Source organism: Phalacrocorax carbo, chromosome 14 (assembly GCF_963921805.1).
Source record: "Phalacrocorax carbo chromosome 14, bPhaCar2.1, whole genome shotgun sequence".
NCBI lineage: Eukaryota > Metazoa > Chordata > Aves > Suliformes > Phalacrocoracidae > Phalacrocorax > Phalacrocorax carbo.
The window spans coordinates 15668002-15683990 of NC_087526.1; the positions used below are offsets into that span (position 1 = coordinate 15668002).

Below are 15989 nucleotides of genomic sequence, written 5' to 3' on the forward strand. Positions count from 1 at the left end.
TGTGCTGCGGTGCCCTCCCAGAAACCTTCGAACAGGAACATGCTGAAGTGTCGCAGCGAGCGTGACTGCGATGGGCTGCTCCTGCAGGTGGGACTTGCTCTTCAGTAGCGCGCTGCAGAGAGCTGCTGCATGAAATTATTTGCAGTAAATGCCCCAGGGACCCGAGCGTGCCTCCCACGAGCTGGGGCCGCTCTGCGCGGCGGCCTGGGGGGCGGCGCTGCCCGCCTTACCCCCCCCGCGCCCCCGCCGGTGCCGGCCCGCGGACTCCCCACGTATTGACCGAGCGGTGAAAGGCTGAACGCTAGTCTTGCTGAGAGACCATCTGATTTCTAAGAGAACTGTTGCCTTCCTCGTGGGTGTGAGGAGCGGTCAGACACAGAATGGAGAAGCCAAGCTGAGAGTCGGTCTGTTACAGGCGACACCCGAGGAAGAGCAGCAGAGTTTCAGCTCCGCTCCCGGGAGCGGCTCCGCGGGCGCAGCCCCTCCGGCCGGGCTCGGCGCCCGCCGGGGGCCCCTGCCGCCCAGCGCCGGCAGACGGCCGCGGCCCGCGGGGACCAGCCTGGGCTGCCGCTCAGGTGAGCCTGGCTTAAACACGGGGCGGGCGGCGTCGGGGCTCGGCGGGACCGGCCGCCGCGGGAGCCGCCACCCCGCGCCGGACCCTTCCACCGCGCCGGCTGCAGAGCGGGAGGGGAGCCGGGGGGCGCGGGGGAAGCGCCGCTCCCCTCGGCCGAGGCCCAGCGGCTCGGCACGGCGTGGTCCGGCCCCGCAGCGCCGGCCCCGACCGGGCGGCGCCGGGGGAGCCGGCAGCGGCTGCCGGCGCGGCCCACCCGCCCCCCCCCCCGCCGCTCGGCACGGCGACCCCCCCCCCCCCCCCCCCGCGGCGGGGCGCAGTGGTACGGTCGGCGGGAAGGAGCCGGAGCGGCGGGGCGGCGCGCGGCACTGTGCCGGCGGCTCGCGCGGGGCGAGGGCGGGCGGGGCGGCTGCTCCTCCGCGCCTCCTCCCGCTCCCTCCTCATCCTCAGCGGCGGCGCCCGGCGCGTGCCTCCCCCGGGGCCGGCCGCGCCCCCGCGGCGCGCTGCCTCCGCTCCGCAGCGGTGCGGGGGGCTCCGCTCGCAACGGGCGTCCGGCTGCAAGTGAGTTTTGTCCTTCCGTCTCCTTCACCCGCTACTCGCCGTTGTTCTGGTGTCCCATCTCCCCCCCCCCGCCCCGGATCCACGTTTCCCCCTTTTAACGGGAAGGGCGGAGGAGGCGCGGGGATGCCGGCACCTGCGGGACGGGAAACTTCGGCGGTTAGAAGCGGGTGCGGGGCGCCGCCTCGTCCCTGGCGCCGCCGCGGGGCCGGGCTCTTGGGCTGAGCCCCCCGCCCCGCCCCGGGGCCCCTGCGGTGCTCGGGACCCTGGGGCCGCCCGTCGCGGGTGGGGGCTCGGTCAGAGGGACGCCCTCAAAGCGACCGGGAACGATCGGGAGTTGCTCCGTGCCCGCTGCAGGGCAGAAACCCCCGGCTCCTCTGGGAGGGGCCCCTCTGGGCGGGCCGGGGGCGACCTCGGGTGCTTCGTACCCATAAAAGTGGCTGAATAATGCGAGCGAGCGGCTCCGCGAGGGCTTGTGCCCTTGCAGCCCCAGGGCTTCGGGGGCCGCTCCTCTGCGCGGCGGTGCCGAGCCCCACCATCCGTTAAAAGGTAATTTTCTAGCATTTGGGAACGTCACCCGCCGGCGTACGTTTGGGTGGGTGGTTTCTGTAAGTATTTGGGGTGGCGGATCAGGCTCCGGCTCCTGCTGCAGGCGGCGGGCGGGATGGCTCCGGCCGCCCCCGCGGCTGAGAGCGGGTTTGGCTGCGGCTTTGCGCTTGTGAGGCCGGTCCTGAGGCTGATCTCTCATGATGAGAGAGCCCAGAACGCTAAGATATGAATTGCCTGGATGGAGAACAGTGTGAACGTGCACCTGTATTTTCCTGAGTGTGCTTCTGAGTATAATAATTCTCCGGTCTGTTCTTCGGCATGGGGCGGGGGGAGGTAGTGGGTGCTGGGCTGCAGGTTCCCGGGGCTTTCCCGTGTGCCCGCGGCCGCCCGGTTTTCTGGTAGCTCTTCTGCTCAGGCTCTGGGGAGACTGAAGTCGATAGCATCAGGACTTCAGCTTACTCTCGAGGCCAGAATAAAAGATCCTCTTATTTCAAGTTAAGGAAGCCCTTAAGTTGTTTTCCCTCTGCAGATAAACCCTGTCAGGTAATCAGTGCTTGCCGGGCCGGCGTGGCAGCGGGTGTTTCTCCTGAGCCGGCAGGTGCGGCGCGAGCGTTCGGGCTGGTGTTTGCTGCGGAGCTCGGTGCCCAGGCTAAGCCTGCTCTCCTCGGCTTTGGGCAACGCTGGCTGCCATCTCGGGTGGCCGGCACGGGGTGGAAGGCGTCGGCTGTGGTGTAGGACCTCTGGATCGCCTCTGCTGTGGAGGGGAAGCCTGATCTCTTCTACAGGTGCTTCCACTCCTGGTTTCCCTTTCGCGGCTGCGAAAGGTGGAGGTGGTACTTCCACTTGCATTTTGTCCTCGCCTTTACTCTGCAGTTTGTTCTGATTTGGGCTCTTTGTGTTATTTTCTTCTAAGGTAAAGGATGGGGAGTTTGTTTTCTAAGCAAAGCCAGCAGCAGAGCTCCTGGATGAGGAGCCTGTGCTGACCTGGTGTAGAGGGAAGGACTGCCTTTGGTCTTCACGGGTGACCAGGGAGGTAAGGAGCCTGTGTCATGAGCAAAACCTCGGGTTACACCACGGTGATGTGGCTCTGTAGCCTCCTTTAAGGGCTGCCTGCTCTCTGTGACAATTTGTCACAAGGTTTATTGCTCATGTCCCCTGGAAGTCTCTTTATGACTCTTGTTTTCGGTGAGCGGCGTTCAGCTTGGCTGCGTGTGATACCTTTCTTCATGAGGTGCCTGTGTTAAGAGAGGCGCTGGTTTAGCTCACCGTGCTGCGCCCGTGAAGGATTGCCTGTATTTTACTTCTGTCAAGCTAATGTCATAGATGGATTTCAGGGGAATGGCAAAGCAGAAGAAGGTGGGTCTCTTACGACCAACTTTAGAAAAGGCAGATAATAGGCAGTGAGTTTTGGAAGGATTTTTTATTTAGGGATTATAAAGAGAAGATTAAAGCTCTTGACAGAGAACAGTTTGTGGAGTAAGTGACGGGACTTGGTCATTCAGAAATGTAAGCTTCTATAACACGTTCCCAGCACTGAGAGAGCTTTCAGCTCTTCTTGTCCCAAATTAGTCGATAAAAGCAACAGAACTTCTTTTAGTTCGAGTTCTTCATTGATGCTGCGTAAGGAGTTTTTAGACCTAGGAGTAAACTTGCATCTACTCAAAGAAAATGGCCCATGGATACAAAAATCTGCAATACACTAAAGGTACTGCAGAGTTATCCAAGATGTTATTTATAGGTATTAGAAATAGCTGTGTCTGTCTTGCAGAGAATTGCAGCTTTTCCTTCCTTACCCCCTCCCGTTAAGTTACTGTCTTGCCTGGCGCAGGGTTGTGTTCTGCATTTGAAGAAGCAGCCCAAAGGCATTGCTCGTGGAGCCACTGGAATGAAGAGGGTTTGCGGAAGGGAGAAGAAACAAGGAATCAAATTTTGGGCTCAGGTTTTGATTCCAAGACAAGTTGCTCATTCTTTTCACAGCTTGATGTTTGTGATGAAAAGGTTGAAAACACCCAGCGAGAAAAACATGCTAGGAAAAAAAAAATCTGAAATAAGCTTAATGGAGTGAAATTCAGAATAAACTCCTGCCAGAGAGTGTTTATAAACCCAGTGGAGAAAAGGGAGGGAGGAACCACTTGGATCAATAACAAGTTCTTTTTTATAACTGTAGAGCTTTAATTATATTGTTTAAAAAACAGTCCTAAATGTGTGCTTTTTATACCTGTGTTGGTAGTTGAGGCTAAATCTGCAGAATTCATGCTGATCTGGGTAATCTGAATCAAGCTGAATAGCAAAGAGGCTCTTAAGAGAATCTGAAACCCAGGAGGCATTTTTCAGACCTGAGTTAGTCACTTTTTTTTAGAGGTGCCTCAGGCAGTTGCATTTTAAGAAGACAAAGCTTTTGTTTTCAAACTGGCCTAGAAAAATGCCAAGGATGAATCCAAAGTAAAGGCTTTTAGAAGTTATCATTTGCAATTAAGTTGATCTTGCTGTTGTGTACGAGAATGCTGCCGCGTTCCTCGGGCTGCCGTGTGAACAGCGTCTATTTTTATTTTTGCCACCAGGCCTAGTGTACATGTTTAATTCAAGTGAGTAATATGACATTGTGGTCCTCACCTGACAGTGTATATTTAATTAGAAGGTCAGATGTCCGCTAGCTTCATCTCTGATATAAAATTAATTGTTTGTGCTTTACAAAAGGCAGAACTGAGGTGACACCACATCAGAGATTGACTCAGAACCAGGCTTCTGCAGAATTAACATCTGCTTCTAAGTGTCTAGTTTAGCATTTAAGGTGCTGGAACTATCAAAGCCCAGGCTTGTAACAATGAACGAAGACTGTTTTCTTTTGCATGTCTTATGAAATCCTCAGCTTGCAGGGATACAAGAAGCATGCATGCAAACAGTGAATCTAAAGCTTTTCTTGTGGCTTCTCGTGTTGCAGCTTAAAACAGTCAGAACTAGTACCCTGTTGCTGCCAGGCTGTGGGCAAACAAGAGAAGCTACTTCTGTGGAGCCTGAGATGGGGATAGGGTGCAGGATGTAACAGGTGATGCTGAAGCATGGAAAAGGATATTGCCTGCAGTCCGTAGTTTTCTAAGCTCCCAGTGAGGTCCTTATTTACAACGGGTGAAATATTGGGAGTGTTAGAACGACTTCCTTTTCTTAAATAAAATGAGAACAGTTCTTGTCTTAAAATCTAACCATCTTAAAAGCAGCATTGGCCTTACTAACAGCACCAAAGCTGTATCGCTGGGGCAGGAGGTGTCCCTGGAGTTACCCCCGCCTCCAGAGACAGCTGCTTTCTGTAGCTGTGCCTGGCTTTGTTCTGGATGTCCAGGGAAAGGCTATAAGGGCAGTGAGAGTCGTCTTTTTGGCTCTTGTATAACACTGTTTAACATGGAACAGTTGTGTTTGTTCTGCTTATGCTGGTCTCTTGTATCCCCCAACATGAAGAGACCGGGGAGTGGATGTACCTTCTCCGGGGACCTGATGAGCTGCTGCGGCTGTTTCGGAGGCGGGTGGATCCTGCATCTGTCACTCGGGCATCTAATAATAATACTTTCTTTTTAAAAGCAAGCCTTGAATATGTTGAAACCAAATACTGCCATAGAGCCAGATGTGCCAGGGAGAAGCTCCTGAAGCAAGACTTGGCCTTGCCTTTGCAGGGAAGGTCCCCCACTTTGATTTAAGGGTTTCTGAGCTGTTGCTTCTACCCTGATGCTGGAGCTGAACAGCAGGATGCTGGACTCGGTTTCAGTAGCATTTCTGCACCTGCAGCAGAGCATTTCCTTTACAGAGCATCCATTTATAGACTTTTCCAATGATGTTGCACAACTGTCCTTTTTTGTTTCAAAAAGTCTGGTTTAAAAATAGAAAATATAATGCCAGGGTTTTTTTATAAGAAAACAGGAATGAGGCAAATAGCGTGGGCACCTCTGGGCTATGTCCGTGTGAATTCAGTGATTCCCAGGGGAAGTCTGCAGCATCATCTGGATGTGGTGAGTGGTGGTACCAAACACCAGGTGCTGAAAAGTGGCGTAGCTTTATCTGATGCTTTTGCAAGCAGCTTATATTTCAACAAATACAGCCTCCGTGGGAATGAATGTGAACTCATCTTCTGATTGCTGCTACAAGCAGAGTAAGAATGGACAGGCTAAATGCATGAGCAAGAGCAATAACTGAGGCAGTGCAGCTCCATCTCCTGCTGTGTCAGTGGCTCCTGCTGCACTGGACCTTCCTTGGAGGGAGAATGTCCTTCCATGTGGGAAGTCTGCCTTCTAGTGAGAGTACTTAAATGTGGAAATAAGGGTGACGGTTTCTGCCAGAGAAGAGATTCGGGGAATGATGGCAATGGACACTTGTCCTGGAAGCTGGGAATAGATCGACAGTTACTATTCATTTTAATGTATGAATTCCTGAGTTCAGGACTCAGGGCTGGCAAAGGACACAAGGTGGATGGAGGAGATGGTTGCAGATGTTTTCCACCTGGGCTCTTGATGTCTTTACTAGTCTAACTCTCATGCTTTCCTTCTGCCTTTAGCAAACTTTTTTTTTCTAAACTCTTAGGAGTATTTGTGAGAAAAATCCTTCCTTTAGAAGGACATGGGGAGTGCTAGGTCTGTCAGCTCTCCTGCACAGGGAGAAAAATACCTCTGCTTGGAGATGGGAGGTCTGTTTGAACTGAACTTGTGGATGAAGCCTACTGTCTCGGAGAAATAAGGATGATCTGGTGCTCCAGTGAAGAGGTTTGGACCTCGACCACGTGGGTCTGCATGGTAGCAACTGCTTCTGTGGATATTGTATGACAGTCCACTGGCAGGTGGTGCTGTTGGCGTTCACGTTACCTTTCACCTGGCCTTCACTGTCTCTTCTCAGTTGCATCCTAGACTTGCCAGGACTTCAAGGTGACTCTCCTGGGCTGAGATTGCAGATGGTTGGTGCTCCAACATAATAGAGGTTTCTTTCTAGATAGATTTGAGAAACTCTGTGACTGCTGTGGGGCATAAGATTGCAGAGCTGATGGTGCTGCATGACATGACAGAGCATGTTGCTGCTGGAAAGGCAGTGTTGCGGTGGTCTGGGGGTTCAACAGCTCCTCGTTTCTGTCACTGTCTGCTTGTAAAACAGGTATTTGCTTGTGACTGTTGGTTCTGCAGCAATGTGCAGTGCTTACAGCTCTTACCAACTGAAAGCCCTGGAGGGCTTCTTTCAGGAGTTGGTAAGAGCTATAAGTGCTGCAAAAATCCTCTTGAGCCTCTCTGGTAACTTAGGCTTCATTTAAAAAAAAAAATCTTCTGTTAAGCTCTTGCTGCAGAACTTAGTCTGGTGTGCAACTCTTACTCATGCTCGTGCATTTCAACAGGACAGTAGTACTGCCATGCTCACATCTGTGATGGGTTTGAGAGGTCACATACATACCCCCCAGCCTGGTACTCAAGCCCAGGGACAGACCTCCCTGCGTCTCTGTGCAGACACAGAGATGTAGATCATGTCACAAGGATGGGGAGCTAGACTATGGAACTGGCTTTGACATTTCTGTGTCTATAAAACTACTGAAAAATCCTTGGTACAGCTAACCTCATGCAGCCAGTGTCCGTCCTTTACCTCCAGTAGTATCTCAGCACCCGCAGACCACAGGTGATGGTGGAGAGAAACATCTGATGGTAAATTCCACTGGAAGGATGCCCAGTGAAGCTAATGCTGTTGAACAGCTTCATGAGCACATGAGGAATGATTGCTGCCACTGATAGACATCAAAGGTGGGCTTTGTGGTTTTTGCCTCTTAATTAGGCGTGGCGTGCTTCCCTGCAGATGGGCTCCCCAGCCATTTGACTGTGGTATAAGCAGCATTTTCAGGGAGGGCACATTAATAAGCTGGAGTTTCCTAATATCTCCTGTGAGCAGAACCACACCTCGTGGCAGGAGAGAGGCAGGAAGGGCTTAGATGATTTTAATTAAAGCTGTTGTGATGAAGAAATTAAATTTGGTCTCTTGCCCTGCTCGTATTACAAGGGGAGAGAGCTCAGCCTCACTGAACTGAGCTATTAGCCCCCTTCTGTTTGCCTAGGGGAAAAAAGGGAGTTTCTTTGTCAGCTTTTACCCTGGCTCCTGGGCCCCGATCGCTTGTTTATTTTCAGCAGCTCCCCAAATCACTTTGAAGATGGACTTAAACATTGATCATCTCTTACAGTCCATCTTTGTTCTGCTAGCAGACATTACAAAAGGTATCTGAAGTTACCTCTTTTCCCAAAGTGAACAGGCTGTGCATCTGGTACAGGAGAATAAAGCTCTTTCAGCTGAAGTATGAATCAGCCCGTGTCTCTGCTCTGATGCTTTGCTCCTGCTTCTCCTGGATTTGCCTTCAGCCCAGTCTGGAAAGCAGCAGGGGTTCCAGGAAAGAAAAGTCCAAGTGCTACTTAATTTCAAGGCAAAAGCCACCAGTGCTGCGTTTGAGCAGGATCCTGTTTAAAAATGACTTGCTCCCCTCTACTGCAACAGTGGGATCTTTCCGTTTCTTGCTGCCTGTGAAGAAGGGGTGGGAGGCTCTGCTGGGTGATGCTGCGCAGCCAGAGGGATGCAGCAGTGAAATGGTGCCCGGCCCTGGTAGCTGCTGGCAGGGCAGTTTAGAGAAGAAACTCTGGATCTCTTCCTTCCTTTCACATCTGAGCACTGAGACCTGCCAGGGCTGGGAAAAAATACCCTGCAACAGCAAAACACTTATTCTGTATAAAATGGGCAGGAGATGGTGGAGGTGGCTAATTCAGTGCAGAAAAGCCCGGAAGCTACAGTTAAGCAGGAAGCAAGATTTATTAAATCCTTACATAGCCTGTGTCTGGTTGCTTTACATATGCAGATACTTTTTTCTTTGTTAGCTTTACTTCTAAGCTTTAAATGTAAGCATTACTTAAATGGTAACAGCTCACACTGAGCTCTTTCCTCAGCTAACTTGGAAGGGAGTGCATTACTGACTTGTAGCGATCACCCGTTTTCCTGTAGCGTGTTTCAAAATACTGGTGAGAGGAGCTCCGGGGGGCTCAGGGTGCAGAGGGAGTTGCCCAACTGAAGGGTGCTAAGCAAATGGGTGGTGCAGTAGCCTGAGCAGCAGAGGAGGAGGCTGCGTGTGTACTTGTGATACAGGCTGTCCTCTGCATTCATTGCTTTTATTATCATTTCCTTCTGCAGTTCAATTTGCAGGTGTTTTATCACCGTCCAATTTTGTGTGCTTCTAGCCGATGATGTATGCCTGTCCAAATACTGATTTGTAAGAGGGGGGAAAGGCATGGTGCTCATGACCTCAGAATTAATAGATTTTAGCCATATATGTAGTGTAAACAGCTTTATTTTATAGCCTGTTGGGAAGCGTTGGTGCATGGGACTATGGCTCAGCAAGTCATAGGCTTTAAGTAATTTGAGTGATTTGACCCGTTAAGTCTTGTGAGTGATTTATAGCTTGCCCCAAGTCTTCACAGCTGGGTTGCCAATCTGTAGCATGTATGGGGAGTAAATAGTGTAGGTTTACACAAACCCTTTTCTCTAGAAGTCCCAAAAAAAGGGGATGAGCTCTGTGCTCCAAAAGGCTGCTCTGGGGCAAAATGCAGTTGGACAGAGCAGCCCGGGAATCTCTTATAAATATAGATGCTTTTTATTTCTTTCCTTGGTTGTGACAGAAGGGGAGCATTACCAAGTGTCTCTGCAACCCGCAATGATGCGACAGTGATGTGAGTGAGAAAGCTTTGTGCGGTGATGGAAAACAGCCTTTAGATCCACTGAGTTACGTTTGAGAAAAGAAAATGCTTTGGGAAGTTCGTGCCCTCTGCCCCTGCTGGACTGCTGTCCTCGTCTGTAAGAAAGAGGCTGATGCTGACGAGATGCGTGTGTCTGCAAAGAGCAAGGACTTTGCTTCTAATGGCTGGATTTGAAATTTCTAGCTAAGGGTGGGCAGTAGGTTTGGATTTTTTTTCTTACCTTGATGTTTGTCATCTTTTTATTTTACCTCCAGAGCCCACCAGTCATGAGCAAGGGGAATCTCTAAGAAGCAGATGAAAGACTAGCTGATAAAATAGATGCAGACTGATTAATTTGCTTTATTCTTGTTTATTCCTTGAATTTGTTTGAAGTTTTCTAGTAAGAATAAGGAGAGCAGGAAGCATTGATAAGGCTTCCCACCCTCTAGAGTTACCACCAACCTGGTTCTTGTCCCCTCCCTGGAAAAAAGATCCATTTTCCTAATAAATATGAAAACTCTGGAGGACTTGCTAGCCAACCTTTCATCTTTCCTTACAGTATGATAGTATCTGAAGCTCTGGGCATATAGCTAGTGAGAAGTAGCTGTGGCTCTGGAGTTTATTCCCTAAATACCTAAAAGGTAGGAGGGCATGTGACGTGGCATGACCTTGGGTGGTAGCAGAGCTGGGAACAAAGCCAGGGCTCCTTGCTCCCAGTTCACCCTCTTTGATGTTAGTTATGCTGCTCTGTCATCTCTCCTCCCTCAACCCTGCCTGCAAAAATCTCACTTGCAGCCGAAGTACTTGACAGTGTGTTGCATGCCTGAGCCCAGCCTTCCAAGCCTGCTGCCTCTCCCTGTGGTTCCCATTCCTCGGGGCTTCACCCTGTCACAGCTGATTTTCTTGCAGGGAGGACTGGACTCTGGGAAATGCATGGCATGTGATATTTAGCTTGGTGCCGGAGCATAGCAGCCATTTTTGCAAGGCTTAGTGTTGGCTTGCAAGGAGGTAACCCTCTACTAGTCACCTTCCTTGCTATGCGCATGGGGCATCTGGCTGGAATGCCTTAATTTCATTTCATTACTGCTTCATCTATTTATTTTACTAATTTGTCTCAAGCTTAAACTCTGGGATTTTTTTATGGCAGCAGACACATGATGCAACTGGCCTGTTTTGATAGGTCATCTGGATGCTGCAGTAGCACGCAGCTTATTTAAAATAAAAACCTTGCTTGCACTGGTGCTGGGGGTGATGTAGTTCTGGCCTGATCCAGCAGATCCAGTGCTCTGTTCCTGCGCTCGTAACATTAACCATCATGCAAAACTGCAAAAGCCCCTGCGGGACAGATGTTGATTCTTCAGACTCCTGCCCAAAGTCGCTGGCGCTTTCAGTCTTGGAAAGAAAGCTGTGTTTTAATCCCGAAACCCTTCTGTCGAAAAGTGTGTTTGACTAAAGCGTGGCTGTGGTAATACTGAGTTCCAGTCTGAAGCCTGGTGCAGCGCCCCATTGTACAGCTGGCTTTTGTTCCTGCGTGCTTCCAGGCAAAGCAGGTGGTGGTTAGTTTTTTGCATTTAAAAAAAAATAATCTCTGGGGTGCTATGTGAGGCTACTCACATCTGTGCGCTCTATGTAGGTCAGATGTGTGTTTGCTTCTTTATGAAGACTAAACTTGACAGTGTTTCTCTTCTGCAGCCGGGGAGGGAGAATCACAAAATTCACATGCCGGCTCCATAAGGAACGTCCTTAAGGCGAGACCCCAAAGGGGATGTGTGTGCAGGTGAAGTATGTTAGCTTCACCATGTGCTTTGGGTTTGTGACAATGAGCTTTGCTGATGAAAGATTTATCTAAGCTGTATCCATGGTTGATGGAGTGTCATGTCAGATTAGCCTTACGGTTCAAAACGCTAAATGTTTCTATGCCATGCTCCTGGCAGATGCCTCTTGCTTTGCTGTGGCTAAAAAGTCTGTTTCCTAATCTCTGAAGCCTGTGTTTCTATTGCTGTATTTCTTAAAACACAAATCGCTCTCCCTCCTGCTTCCTCCCCCCAGCCAATCCTGTTCTGGTATTTCTTGACCTGTTCTGACTCTGGCTGTGGTGGAGGATAAAGAGTCGGAAACAGGCAACCTGTCTTGCCCAGAAGCATGTTGGGAACCTGATCTAACACCCTTAAAACTACGGAGGGTCTCCCTTTGCTTCATGGACATGGTGTCAGATCCAGATGTGTTTGGTGTTGTGAAAGATGCTCTGCTAGGGTGAAACTAGTGGGGATCAAAGATCTCGTTCCTACTAATCTACCCACTCAAGCATGGTCTTCTGATCACCTTCGTTTGACTCCAGCCCATGGAGTAGGGGACCTAAACCAGTCTGGCTGGTGTCTATGTGTTGGGGAGTTTCTTTGTCTTCAGTTCTGAAGTTATGTGATGATGCAAGAACTTTCCTTCTCGCAGAAGGAAGCTCATAGCTTTGGGGAGGGACAACTTGGAAATGTGACTCCATGGGACCCTAAGCATCCCTTAAACAGAAATAGAGGATCTATGGTTTATTTTAAAGCTGAAGAGGGAGCTGGCTGTGCTACCCAAATTATTTTGTCTTCAGCTCAGATGACCTTGCAGGTGACCACGATTGAAACAGTGGCGGAGGAGGATCAGAGTAGATGAATATATGAATGTCCTTATGCAATCCAATGCAGTGTGGAAGAAATTTCTAGTATTAAAGCTGATCTGCCTGCTCTATAAGACTATCAAACATTTGAAATGAAAGAAGGGCTGCACCTGTTGCCTCCTCCTTCAGCAAATGACTAGCATCTGCAAGCAAATGAACATCAGTTACAGCTCTTCCTTCAGCACATAAATAATCGCCTGCAAGCACTATCAGCCTCCTGAGAGACTTGAAGTTGGATGTGAAGTTCTGTTCTCTGAAGCAGCTGGATGAGTAGCCAGCATTTCAGGACCTCTCAGCAATGAGCAGATCCTAGTGACTTGAATGGCAAATTGTAGGTGGTCCACCCAAAGCTGACATGGCCGTGATTGATCTATGGATTTAGGAGCATTGGTCTTAGAAACTGAGTATGGGTTGTAGCCGGCTTCCAGTGTGGGGAAGTGGACTCTGGACTTACGTTGTTGCCCGAAGTTGCTTGGAAAAGAGCAGTACTGGAGCACTTGATGGGAAATTGGGGTAAAACTTCTGTCCTATTCAGCAAGAATTACAGCTGGAATCCTGATTATCATTGTGTAAATATGTGAAGTGAGTGTGTGAGGACACCTCAGTACAGATGCCTCTGCAGGAGAGACCACCTTGCTAATTGCTCTCTTCCTGCGCTCAGCGGGAAACCAAGGGACAAGGTTTTTTCTATAACTGCTCTTTCCCTTCTTCCTAAATAAGACGAAAGTGCATTGTTAGGTAAGCTTCTGAGTTCAACCAGACTCTTAAGTCCCTGCTGACCAACTGAAACTAAGAGGAAAGTACTGAAATCCCTATTGTCACAACAGATTTCTTTTTACTGGGGGGGATGGGGGGAAGGAGAATGTGCTGGTGAGTCAGGAGACTCACTGGGAGATGCCTTTGGCTTGTTTTGGGCAGGTGAGCTGAGATGCAGTGGTGACAGTGGCAGTTTAAAATAAAGGCAGAGATCAGAGCGGTGTACAAATCTGCTGTGCTGTTGTCCCTGGTTTATGCATGAGCACAGAAGTGGAGTCCCCAGAGCTGGCAGCTCTCTCTCGGCTGTTCTGGTTAGGAAGCAAACAGAGAAGCTGAAGTGTTTTGCAATTTTATTCTGACTTGGTTTTAAAACCAGGGTGTAAACTCCTTATTTTTGGAGAATAAATTAGGGAGGAAGAATGTTGTTCCCTGCCCCGCATTTCTGTAAGAAGTGAAATGACTGTTTCAGTCAAAACAAGTAATCTTGAATATTTTCATGGCAATAAGCCCTTATGAGAAAGGTTTGGATGAAGCTTGTGCTTCAAGGGGCGTGAGCCTGCCTGAGCCTTCCAGCAGCTCGAAAGCCTTTTACTTTGATATAAATTCAGAGTTAGATGGGAGAGGATGGGATAAGGCTGAATTCAGGTGCAGCTAATAGCCTCAAAGTTTGGAGGAGAAAAGGATTTTGGTTGGCTTCTGCATTCATCAGGATCTCTAGTAATGGGTAGGTGGCCAGTGCTTTACCTGGTTTGTTGGGAAAGACTTGCTTTTCAGATGTTGGGGCTGGTTTTCCCGCTAGCAAAGACCTTTGGATTGAAGGTCTCTGTTGCCACAGGTACTGAAGGTCAGGTGTTGGAAAACATGGCTTTTGGTGTATTGACACTTCCAAGATCTTGAAAAGTAAGGTCAAGACATCGACTTTTACTGTCGTTGTGCTCATGGCTGCCTCTTTGGCGCTGCTCAGGATCCAGATGAGCAAGCGAAGCCCGCTCCATGTTGTCATCAGTCCTGTGGTGGTGCGCACAAGACACAGTTGCTCTTGGGGTGGCGGGTACCGTCTCACCCAGAGGAAGCCAGTAACCAGAGGGCCTCTCCCGGCCCGGAGCGTGGACACGGCGGGTAGGACAGCCAGTCCTGCGGTGCCAGGAAGGCAGTGTTTGCGTGACACTTGGAGGCAGGTAGCGCCGCATCACGTGTACTTGTAATTGCTGTGTGGGTCGGCATCTAGGCCCAGGATGCTTCTCAAGCAGTACGTTCATTCTCTCCTTCCTTATAATTAGCAGGAAGTCACAATCCTGTACTTGAACTGTTGGAATAATTCCTGTGACAGCCAAGCATGGCGTCTCAGGTAGAGCAGCAAGGGTCACAGAGGTCCTTGGACTGTCAAAAGTCTACCAGACTCTGCCCCTGCTCGCTGGGGTAACTGATCCCACCAGCCATGCTATATGCTTCCAGCCTTTTTTCTGAGAGGAATTTATTAACCTTCTGCAGTTATTCTGTCTAAGCTGCTGCTTGTCCAAAGCAGCCGAGGCAGTGCAAGGCTGTGTAGCAATTGGGGTGAAATTGCCCCTGCCCTTGAGGCTCTCTGGGACTGGGCTCTACACCCTGCCTTTGCATACCTAGCCTCTCCTTTGGAGTTGAACACAGCACCCCTGTTGCTGGTTCAGGAGCAAACCATCGCAGTCAGAGTTCAGGAGGCACTTCTGCAGCTCCAGCGCTTCATTAAGGCTGTCCCCATTAGCTTGTAGTATTAAAAGAAAGTAAAAGTTCGAATGCTGGGTTGGGGAGTCCTGTCTGCCAGTGCTGTCCTGCTGCCAGCCCTCCTGCTGATACAGCAAGGTGCAACCAAGGGTTGGCTTCGATTTGCCTCTGTGCACGTGCGGATTATTTTGATCTTAAATCATACGGGAATGCCACAAAAGCTGGGAATCCTGTGTCCCCTGCTTGCTCCAGTTTATTAAAACAACACATTCCTAAAAAAATAACTCTTCAAAGCAGTGTGGTTCAGAAGCTGCAGTGCTGTATCATGTATAAAACATGACCCTGCGAAAACCAGCCTATTCCTCTGTGGGCAACTTGTAGTTCTGGCCATCCTTGAAATCATGTTCAAAACAAGGTGTCTCCTATCCATTTAGCAGAGCTCGAGACTCTGTTAGATAAGAATATAGCACTGGGTGCTGTCGATGAGATCTTATTTGTCCCTGGGAACAGGAATTACATCCTTACAGATGTCAGCAGTGCCTCCTATACTGTGGGATTTAGCTGCAGATTAGCATGAGTTACTTGGTTTAAAGGAATAATAAAAAAATACGCCAGACCAAGCAATTTGACAAAACTTTATCTGTATTGCAGTGACAGTAAAGATCTCCCTCAGCTTAGGCTGAAGCTTTCAAGTGCTGGTGGTTGTGTGTATGTCACCCTGTCCTCCTTGGGAAGGGACTGAGGAGATGGGAGAAATAACTTTTTATGCCTTTTAAAGGGGGTGAAATGCAATGGTTTCATGATGATTGCTGGGGAGGGCTTAGAAATTGTGTTAAACTTCAGCAAGAGCCCTGCACATCTGGACTGTCCCATCACAACGGCACATTTCCCTTGGGTGGAATTCCACCCATTTCAAGGTAATAATCTGGCACAACCAGCCTAAAAAGCTGAATTAAAAAAACCCCATTCTTCCTACTTGTGGTATTCCCTGTGCAAAATATCTTTCATTAACCTTTTATTCTCCATAGACACATCTTATATTCTTGATGGTTTTGCTACCCTTTTCTGTTCCAGGATAAATTCCCCCCACAAGTGGTCTCATGATTTAAAATTCTGTGTTGTTTTTTGAGCGTTGCACTTTTCTTTCCCTTCTACCTTCTGCTGCCTGAACTTCTCCAGGGATCTTTTTTTTTTTTCAAGACTTATTCTGTGAGATTTATTCTTGCAGTCAGTTTAGCAAGATGGCTCCCAGCAGACTTAGGGGAAAAAACCAACCTCAGGATTTCACATTGCCTGACCTCAGGAGCCCCAGGTGTTGAAAACCCAGTAATAAACACTGCCAAATCTCAGGAGGTGGTGGGAGCTGGTGACCCTGTGTTGGAGATACCACTACTGCAATTCCAGGTTCCTGCTGCAGAGGTGCTTGTTGGTCTCTTTAAAATGCCATGCTGCTCCTCTGGATATGATC

General features: G+C 49.5%; 1 protein-coding gene across 3 annotated transcripts in view; it reads left to right on the top strand.

The window, feature by feature from the left end:
• Window positions 1–261: 261 nt before the first annotated feature.
• The window catches only part of RALY (RALY heterogeneous nuclear ribonucleoprotein), a 141716-nt gene continuing 125988 nt past the window's right edge, over window positions 262–15989 (top strand). The window contains exon 1 of one of the 3 annotated variants that reach the window (XM_064465012.1): window positions 262–575. The gene's annotated coding sequence lies outside the window, so the exon portion shown is untranslated. Of the gene's footprint in view, window positions 576–917; window positions 1133–1566; window positions 1679–15989 lie in introns of those variants that run through there. The other 2 variants (XM_064465011.1, XM_064465013.1) reach the window with 2 other exon arrangements.